Source organism: Carassius auratus, unplaced genomic scaffold (genome assembly GCF_003368295.1).
Source record: "Carassius auratus strain Wakin unplaced genomic scaffold, ASM336829v1 scaf_tig00009850, whole genome shotgun sequence".
NCBI classification, from domain to species: domain Eukaryota; kingdom Metazoa; phylum Chordata; class Actinopteri; order Cypriniformes; family Cyprinidae; genus Carassius; species Carassius auratus.
Genome location: NW_020524081.1, coordinates 2,759 through 16,712, shown reverse-complemented (window position 1 = coordinate 16,712; position 13,954 = coordinate 2,759). Strand labels below are relative to the sequence as shown.

At 36.3% G+C, this 13,954-nt stretch overlaps 1 pseudogene; it reads left to right on the top strand.

The window, feature by feature from the left end:
- Positions 1 to 12,144, top strand: part of LOC113072677 (mirror-image polydactyly gene 1 protein-like) — a 44,359-nt pseudogene extending 32,215 nt beyond the window's left edge.
- The last annotated feature ends 1,810 nt before the right edge of the window (positions 12,145 to 13,954 follow it).

The following is a 13,954-nucleotide window of genomic DNA, read 5'->3' as shown; positions in this document are numbered from 1 at the left end:
GAGGTGGTAGAAAAAAATGTCTGCGGCATGAACCTCTGATAGAACTGGCTCCGAATAGTGGAGTGTACACACGTTCCCTGCTGATAAAGAGAAACACTTAGGCAATTTTGTTCACTTGGGGTGGGTTGTTTTAATGGGTTATCATTGGCCGGCCGGTGAAGGAGAGGTTAGACTGTGAGTTTAAGGTGCTTTGTTTGAGCGTCAGCCAGGATGGAGGCAGCGCTGGATAGACGTGTATTAACACCACCGGTCCCAACTCCCCAGTGATCGCTCATTATCACACATGCTAACAGCTCGACCTGTCAACACTTGCAGCTCGATAGTCATTAGCAGATACAACGTACATATACATGAGCTCTCTTTCCAATACTCTTGCACTCCACCACAAGCCAAAGAGCCCAGTTTTTAATCTGACCCACTGGTCTGAATGGTCCTTAACTGAGCTGTAAGCATAAGAAAACCTGCCCTGACATGTTCATCAAATAAATCATCAACAAATTTCATAATATCACTAATATTTGAAGTTTGAAAAAAATCTATAAACCTCAAACATCTATGGATTAGCATTAATATTAGCATGAAATTTTATTGTTAATATGATAACGCTAATATGTATTACATCATATAATAAAATTAGCATATAAATGATTTATATAGTTTATTATAATATTTTATCATATATATGATTTTCTATTTTTTTTTTATTTATTGCATATTATAATGTATATATCTATATATAAACTAAAATAAAACACACACACAAACACACGTTTGTTTTTGTGAAAAGTGGGGAAATCCCATAGGCGTAATGGTTTTTATACTGTACAAACTGTATATTCTATGTCCCTTTTATATATATATATTTGTTTTTTTGTTTTTTGGCAACACTGAGATTTCATCAGATTTTTTCTAGATTGTTTAATGATTTATTTTAAATATAAATCTTTTATAACATTATAAATGTCTTTACTGTAATTTTTGATGTGATATAAACATGCATATATAAACCTATTTGAACCACACTATTTTGCACAGTCCCTCTCTCATTTTGGTGTTTGATATTTGTGTTTATTATTAACTTTGTATATGAGGTAACACAGTAGTAAGTTGTCTGATCTCTGTAAAGATTTCTAATCATTCATCTCTCGGCGAACTGATCATCAGTGGCATTTATTGCCATTTTCTTGTGTTTTCCCCCTTTCGTTCAAACCCCCGCCGATTGAGCTGAAATTACTTATTCTCAGAAATCCTTGGATGTTGATAACACCAGTCGTTATGCCACATTGCTAGATGGAAACTTTGAATTTATGTGATATTTATATCGCCTGTGGCATTAACAGACTTTATCCCCAAAACAGAGCAAACTGCAGCCGCTGCATTAGTCGTCTTCGCCGTTCTGTGCAGCAAAATACATTTTGTAGATTGCATGGAACCCCTCCCAGCAAGCAGTGGCTGCTTTATCCAAATGCACAGCAGTGTTCCTGCTCAGGCTCAGCACAAGAAATTCTTTTTTTTTCATGAACGAGTGATCACAACTCTGGTGTTTGTGTTCACCATTGGGTGTGTTCTCTTATTTCTGTGTTCTATTGAGGGAACGAGACATATTGGAACAGCCATGGCCTTTATCAGCAGCTGTCAGCATGAGTGATTGGTGCAAGGAATGCTTGCAGTGGGACGTGGTCCGTAGTTAGTTCATTTCCACATCAGGTTGCTATAGACACCTGTCAGTAGAACGTCTGTCTCTGCTTTGTCGGCGGTCTCTATGTACTTTTTTTGCCTGTAGATAAATGGTCTCTATGAAAAGGTTATTTTACATTTCCCATCTGATAGCATTTTGTGGTGGTGTTAATGTTTAACTGGCCTGTAGAGTTAGAGGGCAGGTTCGTTGGGATCCCACCCCTGTGATCAGGTATCTTACAGTTTTGGTTAAAGTTTAACAGAGTCCTCAGGTCGGCTGTCTGGCAACCTTTATAACTAGACTAACAAACACTGTTTTAACAAGTAGCATATGTTTGGTTGAATGCAGTGAATAGAATGTTTAAATGTACAAGGGGCGCTATTAGTATTTCTTTTATTAGTGGGTTTCACTGTCGTTGTTACTGTTGCTCATACTTAAAGGAGTAGTTCACCCGAAAATAAAAATTTGCTCATATTTACTCTCCCACAGGCCATCCAAGATTGATATGCATTTGTTTCTTTATCAGAATAAATTTAGAGAAATGTAGCATTACGTCATTTGCTCAGATATGGATCCTCTGCAGTGAATGGGTGCCGTCAGAATGAGAGTCCAAACAGCTGATAAAAACATCCCAATAATCCACACCACTCCAGTTCATCAATTAATGTTTTGTGAAAATCTGTTTGTAGTAAATACATTCATTATGGCCTGTCAATTTTCCAGAAAATTTTATTATTTTATGTGTGCACTTTAAAATAATGGTTCTTAATTGTCACTGTGGTTCCATTAAGAACCTTTAACATCCATCCAATCTTTCCATTGCACAAAAGGTTCTTTATAGTGGAAAAGGTTTCTTCAGATTATTAAATATTTTTTGCACTAATTAAAAAAATGGTTCTTTTTATGAACAGTTCACTGAAAGGTTCCTTGTGAACCTTTATTTTTAAGGGTTTGGTATAATCACCTATAATTTGACACATCCATCACAGCTTCTATTTAAACTGTGAACTGTGTACTAGGCAGGTAGTGTTTATATACCTGTTTATGGAGCTCCCTCTTACTGGCATCTCCATTCCTCTGAGCGGGACAGGAACGTCATATAACCTACTATAATCATTCTCATAAAGCGGGGATCAGGATGGACCAGTTGTGTCTGAGAGGGGGTGGGATGACTTAGATAAGATAATCCATAGTGTGGCAATGCTTCTCTGCCCTTGTTTGTCACTGTCATTGGACCTTTGTACCCAATATGTTTGCATTTAATTAAACAAAGCACACACATTTACATCACTTTCTCTACCATCAATATCGCATCAGAATTGATTACCTCCTGCCTTAAAAAAGAAAAGACCCTGACATGGAAACCTTCCTGGAACTAATTAGCAAGACTGAATGAGTGATATGACTTTAGGGCAACAACATACAGGCACATAAGACAAAAGCTGCTGCCAATCAATCTTGATGTCTCTGTCACTAAAGACGCATGCAGGCATGTGAGCCAGACAGACGTTTTGTATTGACAGCTAATTGTGGCATTGTACTAAATGCATTGTTTCCCTGGCTAATATGACTGCCCACTTAATAGCGCTGAGGTTTGCTGTACGTCTGTGGTCGCAGGTGTGCACTGTGTACTTGTGTGTGTGTTATTACAGCCATTCATCTAGTTTCTGCTTGAATAAAAAGGGGAGCAGGTGTTATCATTATTTAGGCCTGACATTGACATCTCCATGCTCTTTGTGTCGTATTAAAGCACATAAGTCCTCTGCAGCTTGTTGACAGGTTTTTAACCACCTTTTATCATAGAAAGTTATATTGCGGCTTTTTAAGGGAAGACAAAATTACTTTTTGTTTGACAGACGATGAAACGGGTGATAAAATCTATTAGTTGTACAGTATGTAACCACACAGCAACCAAGGAAGTCTATCCACCTTATTCTGCAAGAAAGAGAAAGCTAGTTCTTTAAATTAGTGAGACTTAATGATTTATTACCAGCTTTAGGTAATTAACTAGAAAAATAACTAGATCCTGTCAAACTTAGTTTGCGCTATAAACCACTCTGTTCATGACTGTGATGATAAATTCAAATATTATGATAACAAATACCAATTTGCAATAAAGCACTATAATGGACAGTTTCTAAATAAATAATTGGGAGCAAACGAAACGTTTCAAGAATGAAACCTCAAAATGATAGTTTCTACATTTAAAAGAAAAGGAGAGTTCACGCCACAAATATAATGATAATGGCACAGAGGAACAATATCACTGAAGTCGCTTTCAAAGTTAATGACACCAGGAGCTTCGCAATTTCAAGTTACAAATGGTTGCATCCGCTTTTATGTTAAAATTAATGGAGTTACCGGTTATCATTTTTTATTATTCATCACAGAGGCAATTGTTTGACTGCTGCATGCAGCTCTGAAAGCACACAACCATCTTTGCACATTGGCACGGGTATTTTATGAGCGCAATTACTTGAACTGTAAATGCCATATCAAATAAAGGAATGCCTTGGCAACACTTCAGCATTTTGGGTGTTTTTTTTTTTTTGTTTTGTTTTTTGCACAGGAAAGCTGCATCATGTTTTCATTAGAAATGTTTGTTGTTTAAAACGTCTGTCTTCTCAAGAAGTTGATTTGTTTTTTTGTGACAGTTAGCAGCATTTCAATTTATGACGAGTACCTGATATGTATCTCTAATCGTCGCCCCTACCCTTTCGTTTTTATCTTGACCCTCGTTATCTCACACCTTGTTGAAAAACACCTGTCTGATTTCACCTCGACTTGGATGCAGCGCCGTCAGAGCGCTAATGTATTCCGCTGACATTCTGAGGAATTATTAGCCCCAGATATTGTTTCTTGTACTGGCATTCCGTTTGAATATCAGATGTGTCTGTTGATATAGAGTTACGATTCCCACCTCCAGGTAAACTGCAAGCATGCTCTCACTGTTTCTGGGTCAAGTTTCATGTTTGTGTAAGAAATTTGACCATTGGCTTTTCTCCTGGTTTATGAAACATGAGCCTGCCCTGATGCTACTCCGTCAGTCAGCCGTTATAAATTTCTTGTAATTTTGATGATTGTCTTTCCGAAGGATCTGTTGAAGTGTGAGATGAATAACAAAGATATGTAGTTGTGTAGTTTTTATATGCATTGAAATTGATATTACTTGGAAATAGATGCACTTACAAATTCAGTAGAGTTCATATTAGTTAATATTTTTTTAATTCATAAGCAATCATTTAAACTATGTTGCCTACTACATTTGTTAGAACAGACTGAAAACAAGGTAACCTAAGCATCTAAAACTGGTCAAGTCAATATTGCTGAATCAACCTGAATACCTGATAATTTTCACCAAAATAAAGCTAATTTTTATGGGTTAAGTCAGGTAGATATTGCTCTAATAGTTAGCAAATGCAGTTAACCACTTTTTAGAGTATAGGTTTTGTTGATAAAATCTAGATTTTAAAGTACTTGTAATTATTTTTTTTATGCAAAACTTGGCCCATGCATATTCTTTGCACTTATTCACATTATATTTCACTTTATTTCACTTTATTTTATATTTAATAGAGGGGAAAAAATGCAGAATTCTGCTGAATAAGTTTAAATGTGGTAAACTCCTGATGGTTAAAAGTATTATAATATTAGCCATTTTATATTTTATTGAAGCAAAAACTCAATTATTAAAAAATAAACAAGTAGTAGTTATGTTTTTTGAATACTGACTTAAGATTTGGTAGCTCTTCTTATAAGCAGCCAAGTGAACATGGCCAATTCATGAATCACTCTTACACTAAATACACTTAGGGATCAAAACTGTTTTTGTGTTTTCAGTGTGTTGCAACATCAGGCTGATATGACCAGGCTGGACAGTCCTGCCACCTCAACCAGAGCCAGAGCGAGATTCAGCCACTGCTGCACCGTCTGCAGCAGCTGACATCAGAATTTCAGAGCGCTCAGACCCAACTATGTCTGACCCAGGAGAGAGAGAGGGAGGCCAATGAGAAAGTGCAGAGGTGAGTACAGACACATGCACTGTATGTTTATACATGGGAAAGTTTAATTAACAAACCACAATCATGTTAAACTACCAGTCTATATACATATATACAGGTGCTGGTCATATAATTAGAATATCATCAAAAAGTTGATTTATTTCACTAATTTCATTAAAAAAGTGAAACTTGTATATTATATTCATTCATTACACACAGATATATTTCAAATGTTTATTTCTTTTAATTTTGATGTTTATAACTGACTAACTAAGGAAAATCCCAAATTCAATATCTCAGAAAATTAGAATATAACTTAAGACCAATAAAAAGAAAGGATTTTTAGAAATCTTGGCCAACTAAAAAGTATAAAAATTGGACCAACACCAGCAGATGACATGGCGCCGCAAACCATCACTGACTGTGGAAACTTTACACTGGACCTCAAGCATGTGGATTGTGTGCCTCTCCTCTATTCCTCTAGACTCTGGGACCCTGATTTCCAAAGGAAATGCAACATTTACTTTCATCAGAGAACATAACTTTGGACCACTCAGTAGCGAGACACTTCTGATGCTGTCCATTGTTCACGAGTGGCTTTACACAAGGAATGCTACAGCTGAAACCCATGTCTTGCATACGTCTGTGCATAGTGGTTCTTGAAGCACTGACTCCAGCTGCAGTCCACTCTTTGTGAATAAATGGTTCTGGAGTTGCAAATCAGCATATGTGAAAGATTTCTGAAGGCTCATGTGACACTGAAAACTTATGGCTGATGATTTTTTTTTCTTCTTATATTAATTTCGATTTGGGTTCTTAGGACAGTTAATTCACTCAAGAATGACAGTTTTGTCCTCATTTACCCTTCATTAGTTTCAAACTTGTATGACTTCTGTGAAACAGAAAAAGAGATGTTATGCAGAATGTTCATGCTGCTCATTTGCATTCCATGACAATGAATGAGGAAAGATGCTGTCAAGTACCATGAAAGCATTACAAAAGTAGTCCATAATCTCAAATCCATTTGTCTCATTTGGACTACTTTTTTGGTAATTTTTCTATTCACTTATTGCATTGAAAAAAGCATGATCATTCTACATAAATTCCATTTATGTGTTCCATTAAAGAAGCCTGTTTATTTCTGTTTGGAGATATTCTTACACTTGTTGGACATTCTTTAAGCATGTTCTCTCATTCTCTCTAGCCTTGGTCTCCTGAGCTGTTCTGTACATTTGTAAACTGGTTGCCTGGTAGAAATTCCCTCTCTCTCCCTATTGTCTCACTCACATTGGGGGCTCGCTACGCAAAGCAAACACAGGCCGGCCTGCTGATCTATTTACATGATGAATTAACCAAAGGGGGTGGAGATGCTGAGCTGAGGGGTTGCTCAAAACACAGGGAGAACCCCCCACCACCCCATCACAATGACAGAACTTTAGTGCTCTGTTTACACATGCCGCTCTGAAGGGTTTCAGTCACATAGCCTCTTCTGCATGACATGAAACTCCATATCCCACAATGCACTTTGCTTTGACCTGTTCTGCTGTCCTCACACAGACAGCAAATATGTATCAGAGCAGCTTGTATGTGTACACTGGTCTGACCGAGCGACATCCACAGTGCAAGGTTCAGTAGTTTGAGTCATTACTGTCTGCAGCATAGAATCACAGGACTACTGGACTACTGGAAGAGTCTATGTGTAGTATTACTGGAAGTTAACAAGTTCCCTGTATTCTGAGAGTCAGCATGTTATTTATTGCCCGAGGCCCTGAATTAGTGCCAAGTAATTTCTTAAAGGAATAGTTCACCCAAAAATGAACATCATTTATTCACACTCATTACTTTCTTTGTTCTGTGGAACACAAAAGAAGATATTTTAAAGAATGTTGAAACTCACTGATTTTCATTAAGGGAAAAAAATCTAAACATCTTTTGTGTTCCACAGAACAAAAAAAGTCAAACTGCTTTAATGACATGAGGGTGAGTAAATGATAGCAAAATGTTCATTTTTGGGTGAACTTTGCATTTAAAGGAGTGCTTCACCCAAAGTCATTATTTGTACACCATCACATAATTTCAAATCTCTTTGTATAGGAAACATTTATATATGATGACGAGTTCTGTTTTGGTACAAGGGCAGTTCATAGTGACCATGACTGTTTTCAGGGAATAAGCACCCGAGTAACATGGACAACTTTTCTGTTGCTTACTGATTTTTATTTATTCATTTATTTAAATGTGCTTAATTTGACAGCTGTGATGACTGTACACTCATAGAAGTGTTGTTTTGTATATAATCGAGATAACATTATACATACATTTATTTTTTGAATTTGTTTTTATTTTTACATTTCCGTTAGTTTTTTTTGTTTGTTTGTTTTGGGGGGTTTTTTTTGTTGCAATTTTGTTGTGTTATTGTTTTTAAATATTTTATTTTATTTAAAGTAGTTTTGTTTTTAGTTTTAGTTAACTAAAAAAACTGCTCAGAACAAATGTGCAAAAAATGTAACTTTAGATACACAGCATTTTATCACCAGAACAGTACTCTTTAGTTGACAACTTTGCACCTTATCGACCCTTAAAAAGTGCTTATTTGTATCACAGAGTAGTAATATACTGTATGTACCCTTAAGGTACTGGTATGAAGCTTTTAGGGGTAAATAATGTACAAAAATGTCCATTGGATTTAGTTGCCACAGTGATGAGCTGTTTTACCTCTAAATACATGAATTATGCAAAAAAAATTCTGAGAGTGAATAATCTGTTATATGGAAAGTTATGTAAATTATTAAGATTAATAAAAAAGTCCTGCTTCTGTGTTCCAGGAAAAAATGACAAATCTACTTTGAGTTTATGGGGTGAGTTAATGTGACAGAATTTGAAAAGAGATATTTTTCTTGCAGTGAGCCCTCATGAAGAGATGGTTAGGGTCGAGGTGACAGCTATTTTGTTCCATAGAGCATCAGCATCTGTGTGTGTGTACAACTGTGATCGTCTGCAGTAAGTGGTAGGAGAACTGAGCCGGTCACACCTGACCGCTAGCTGACATTCAGATGGATGCCCTGCACTCACCGGACTCTGGCTGGCCTGTGGGAAGCCACTCTGACGTGGGCCTTGTCACATGGCGGTGAGAAGAATGCAGGGGTGATGCGATCAGCCTCCAGGCTCCCACAGCGGGGCGAACCAGGGAGGAGGAAGCCCAGCGCCGGCCCAGAATGTAGCACCTGAGTGCCGTTCCTCCAGGCCCATTGATGGAGGAGCTGAGCTGAATGTCTAATGACCTACTGAATCAAATTTGGCTGTAAGAAGCGCACAAAGGACCTTTTCATTGGCCTGATGGGCCACAAATGTGCTGTGTCTGGTGCATTTCATCCAGGGTTATTACTAACTACAGGGATTTCTATTAAAAGTAAAACCATAGAAAAGAGTTGTTACTTAAAATTAAATACACTTTAAAAGAAATAAAATAATATTTATTTTATTTTATAATTTGATTATATTTATTACAAATTTACTTATTTTATTTCAGCTAGTTGCATAGGGAACATTTCTCAATTTCTCATGTAGTTTAACTTGATGTACTAAAATAACTAAAACTGCAACTGAAATAAAATTAATAATACTATATAGAATTAATATAAAAAAACTAATGAAAATGACAAAAACAAAAACTTTAATAAATGAAAATAGAAAAAAATGAAAACTAAGTCAGAATATTAATAAAAACTATATATAAATATTTTTAATGTTTATTTAATATGCATATAAATTATAAACAAACTTTTTTTATTATTTCAGCGAGCTGCCTTGTCAACATTTCTCATTTGTCAAATAGTTTAACTGGATGTACTAAAATAACTGAAGTAACAGTTCATACAAACTATAGACATATATATACAAAAAAGCACAACAAATTTGGTAAAACTTTCACAAAAATAAAAATGAAAAAATAAAACATAAAATTTAATAAAAGCTATATATATATAAATAAAATATATTTTGTAATATTTATATAATAAAAATATTTTAAAAGATAAAAATCAAAACGAAATCATAATACTAATACAAGTTATAACACTGGTACTAAAATACTACAATAACACCGGTCCCATCATGCTGTTTCAGTCTCTTCTGTCTGTCACAGGCCTGCTTTTGTGCCGTTCTGCATCTTGTGTACCAATAAAAATCCCTCTACAGAGGCCTGAGTTTTCAGCATGATCTTATAGCATTTCATTCGAGCATTTTTGTCAGACATTGTCGTGGCATAATTATAGATTATAAACAGGATCTTCTTTTGCATTGAAACACGGATATGTTGTCGTTCCATACATAAAACGTGCTGTTGTTTAGAATTTATGCACGGCTGCTGTTTACTCTGTGTTATTTGAGCTGGAATTGTTGGTTTTGCGACTCGGTGAATTCTTAATCGGGATTTGTGCTTTTGCCGGCTCTTCCCTGGCGTGTATGTTTGGGTTTACGGCCACCCTCTGCAAACAGTGTTCACCAAATCCTCCCCAGCCCGCAGGCACACCTTGGAGATCCTGCCACGGAAAGGCAGACCTGTTAATTGTGCAAACATGACCGCGAGGCTAATGAATATATTTAAAACACTAAAAATTTGCACACAAGGGTGAAAGGTGTTTCCGTGCATGTTTATGGAGGAGAGACAGCCTTGTGCTGTCTGTCTGCATGTTTGTGTGTTTTGGGTAGAAGTGGATTGCTTGTGTGATATGAAGGCTGTTTGCTTGTATATGTATATATGCTCATGTGCGTGGCCTGTTCATTTAGCAACAGTGACCTTTTATAAATATTAGTCTGCTGTTTTGAACCATGCCACCCCCCTCTTCTTCCCTCCTTTTTGCTCCAAAGTGATGAATTTCTCTTGACCACAGAGCGCCTCTGAGAAATGCATATGGTCCTGCGGCTGCTCTTCAATCTCCCTGTTCGGGGAAAAACAGGTGGAGACTTCAGGGGGAGCAATGCGTGGGTCAGACCACTCCCATATGCTCACTGGATAAGTACAAGCACTGGCTATGCTAAGCACGTCTTATCAGGATTGCTATGAAGACTCTGATATAGAGCTGGGCTTGCTTTGTTGTTGTAAGACCGCTTCAACTCAATGTTATCGGCTCTTTTTATTTGAAAAAGCTGGGATTTAACAATCCTGAGCTATCTACAACCTTCTACATTTGTCATACATGCATTTATTTTATGTAAGGAATTTAATCAAAACGTAACTTTCCAATCAGATTTTCAGACCACAGAGTAAGTACTGAAAAATTGGCTCTGAATGTTATAGACTTGGATCTTCCAAACTAGCATTGTGCTAATGGATAAAGTCTTGAAAGGCACCATAAAGTGTTAAAATCTTGTCATTTATTCTATGCATGGTCTAAAATAAATTATTGAAATTTATGCATAGTTTTCTTTTCATCATTTTTTTTGTCGTCACCTTTGAGAAGTTGTAACACAAACAAATTTGAGATTTGCTTATACATTAAATAAAATGCATTATACAGTATGTTTTAAGATGAATGTTTTACACACACACACACACACAACTATATATAAACAGCGGGAGTGAGAGTTTTGTTATTATTTTTATTTTATTTATTAATAAACATAATGCATTTAATTTACATAAAATGTATGAGCAAATCTCAACTTTGTGTGGAGTATATACACACAATTTATATATAAATAATCATTCAATTTAAACAAATATTTCACATTGAATATTATAAAAAATAATCCAAAATCTTTGCTATATTTTATATTCATATTTTTAAGTAATGTAACTTTAAGTGAGTTTCAATTGTAGTTACATAATTTAAGAAGCCTGATTTGATCTATTTTGTCATATTATTTCTTTTATTATATATTTATTTATTAATTTATTGATCGCATAGTTTAACATCATTTGAAGTTTCTGAAGAGTATATTTTTTGGAGCAGAACCAGCATTTGTTTGGATGGAGAGAAGCAGGTCTGCTTTCATTCCCCATTATTCATTTGCTCCTGAAGAATCCCTTCACCCGTCTAGATCTCCCTCCATTTCCACAGAGTCTGTGGGATCATCACCCTCATAAGCACAGGTTTACTCACCCCGACCAATCACATGGCAGCACACACAGGCTTCTGTTTACTGGAGTAAAGGCAGGCGGATATTTGGAGGATTTGGGCATTGACACCAGCATGGATGTCTCACCCACTTTAAGAACTGTCTACATCCACTCTCTGCATCTTTCTGTTCCTCCAAGAGTGCCTTGTGTGAGGAGAAAACCGCTAAGAGCTGGCCTGCGTTTGTCTTGCTCTTCTTTCATTTACACAATCACTTATATCTGCCTTCCCTCGCTCTGATTTTCCTTTCTCAGGTTGGAGCGGCTGGTTGAGGTGTTACGGAAGAAAGTGGGCACTGGCAGCGTCCGAAAAGTCATCTGATTGACTGGCCGCCGGACGACCCGAGGCAGACGGCCACATCTGGTGACCAGGCTGCAGCGTTTAACTCTGAGCAAACAGCCGAAGCCTGGCCTGGACAAACACAGGCTGGAAGTGGCGTTCTTTCTCTCAGCCCTGTTCTCATTCCAGCCCAGGCTCAGAAACGCCATCGTAAATGTTTAACCACATTCTCTCTGCAGTCACCAATGAAACTACTGCTGCCAGCCCTTTACCTTCAAACTCTTAAGTCTGGTTAAACAAGGGAGATTTGATTGGACAATTATTTTATGAGGTACTGAGACTTTATTTTCCGTAGAAAGCCAGCTAATATAAAATCAGGCTGGGCTTTTTTCTTTTATGTTTTGTTTTTTGTATTGGATTTGGTGGCGGACAAACTGGACTATAGATATTTTACATTTTCCCCCGATTAATAAAGGGAGTTATAATAACAATATTAGATTAGATTTAGGTAAAATGTGCAGTGTATCAAGATTGATACAGTCAGTTTTTATGATCATGAATGCTTGTTTGGTATTTACTCTTAAATGTTATGTAATAAATTGTTTCTGTGCTTTATCATTTAGGGGTTTTATATATATTGACAAATAGAAATGATAGAATACGTCCTTAAAATATACATATTAAATTTTTATATTAATTTTTTAAATCATCAAATCAAATCGTGCAGTCCACTAATAGAGAATATAGTTGTATAATTGTTAAATCTGTTTTTTACCCGACTCAAAAAAAAAAAATGTATCACTCAAAACACCCTTATTTGTGTGTTTTACTTTAAGTAAATATGAATCATCAATTTTTTCTCTCTCTCTTTTTTTGGAGTTTGTTTTTAATTAAAATTAATCTTTAAAACTACATAATCATGTTCTAAACACAGCTATTCCAATCAAACCCATAAGTAATGCTTTTTATAATTCAAGTGACATACACTAAATTTTGTGCTGGGTGAAATTTGCAATTATTCTTTACTTTTAATACTTTTTAATGTGTTCTTAAAATTTCTATTTTTGTTTAACACAACCCAATTTGCAAAATCAGATATACAGTATCTTCCAGGAATGGCAGGTATTTAAAGTCTATATAAAATACAATACAAAAACCTTGATGATTCTTCGAATACTTCATAAAGTGTTGCGAGTGTTTTAATGTGAAGTGCTTTGCATGCTGATAATTTACAAACATAACAATGGGGCCAAAGAGATCTGTCGACCTTTACCAACAAATAGATACCCCAAACAATTATATAAGCATGCTTAATGTTGCCTTTCCCTGTCCGTCCTTCAGCAGAGCTCCTCTTCAGCCTGATCGATTATGTACTCAGAAATATGTTCGATGCACCAGTGAATAAAGAAAGGGCTGTTTAGGCCAGACGTGCTGCTGAGTGTCCCTCCCCTCAAATAAACGCCCGACACCAGGACAAGCTTGTCGATTTTCCTCCTATAGGTTTCCGTGGAGATGAAACAACCTGGGTGTCCCACCACATCCCTATGGAAAACACTTGCCCTTTGATGGTGCAACTTTTCTTCTCTGGAAGAAACTTTTGTTTTGAGATGTGTGTTCTTAAATGATTTGTTTGAGATGTGGATGTTCAGAGTGGGGCTGGAGGCTGGGTTTATTGGGACTTGTGGAGTGAAATGCCGTATTACCACCCCCCAAATTCAGTATGCGTGATCATGGACTTACAAAAAAAAAAACTTTTATACGCTTTAATTAAAACCGTGTTTTGGCTGCACTTATTGAATGACCCTCAGAGAAAAGCACCACTGAATCCGGTTGCTTATAACGACACCAAGTATTTCAAGCTCTCTCTTTTTCTCTGT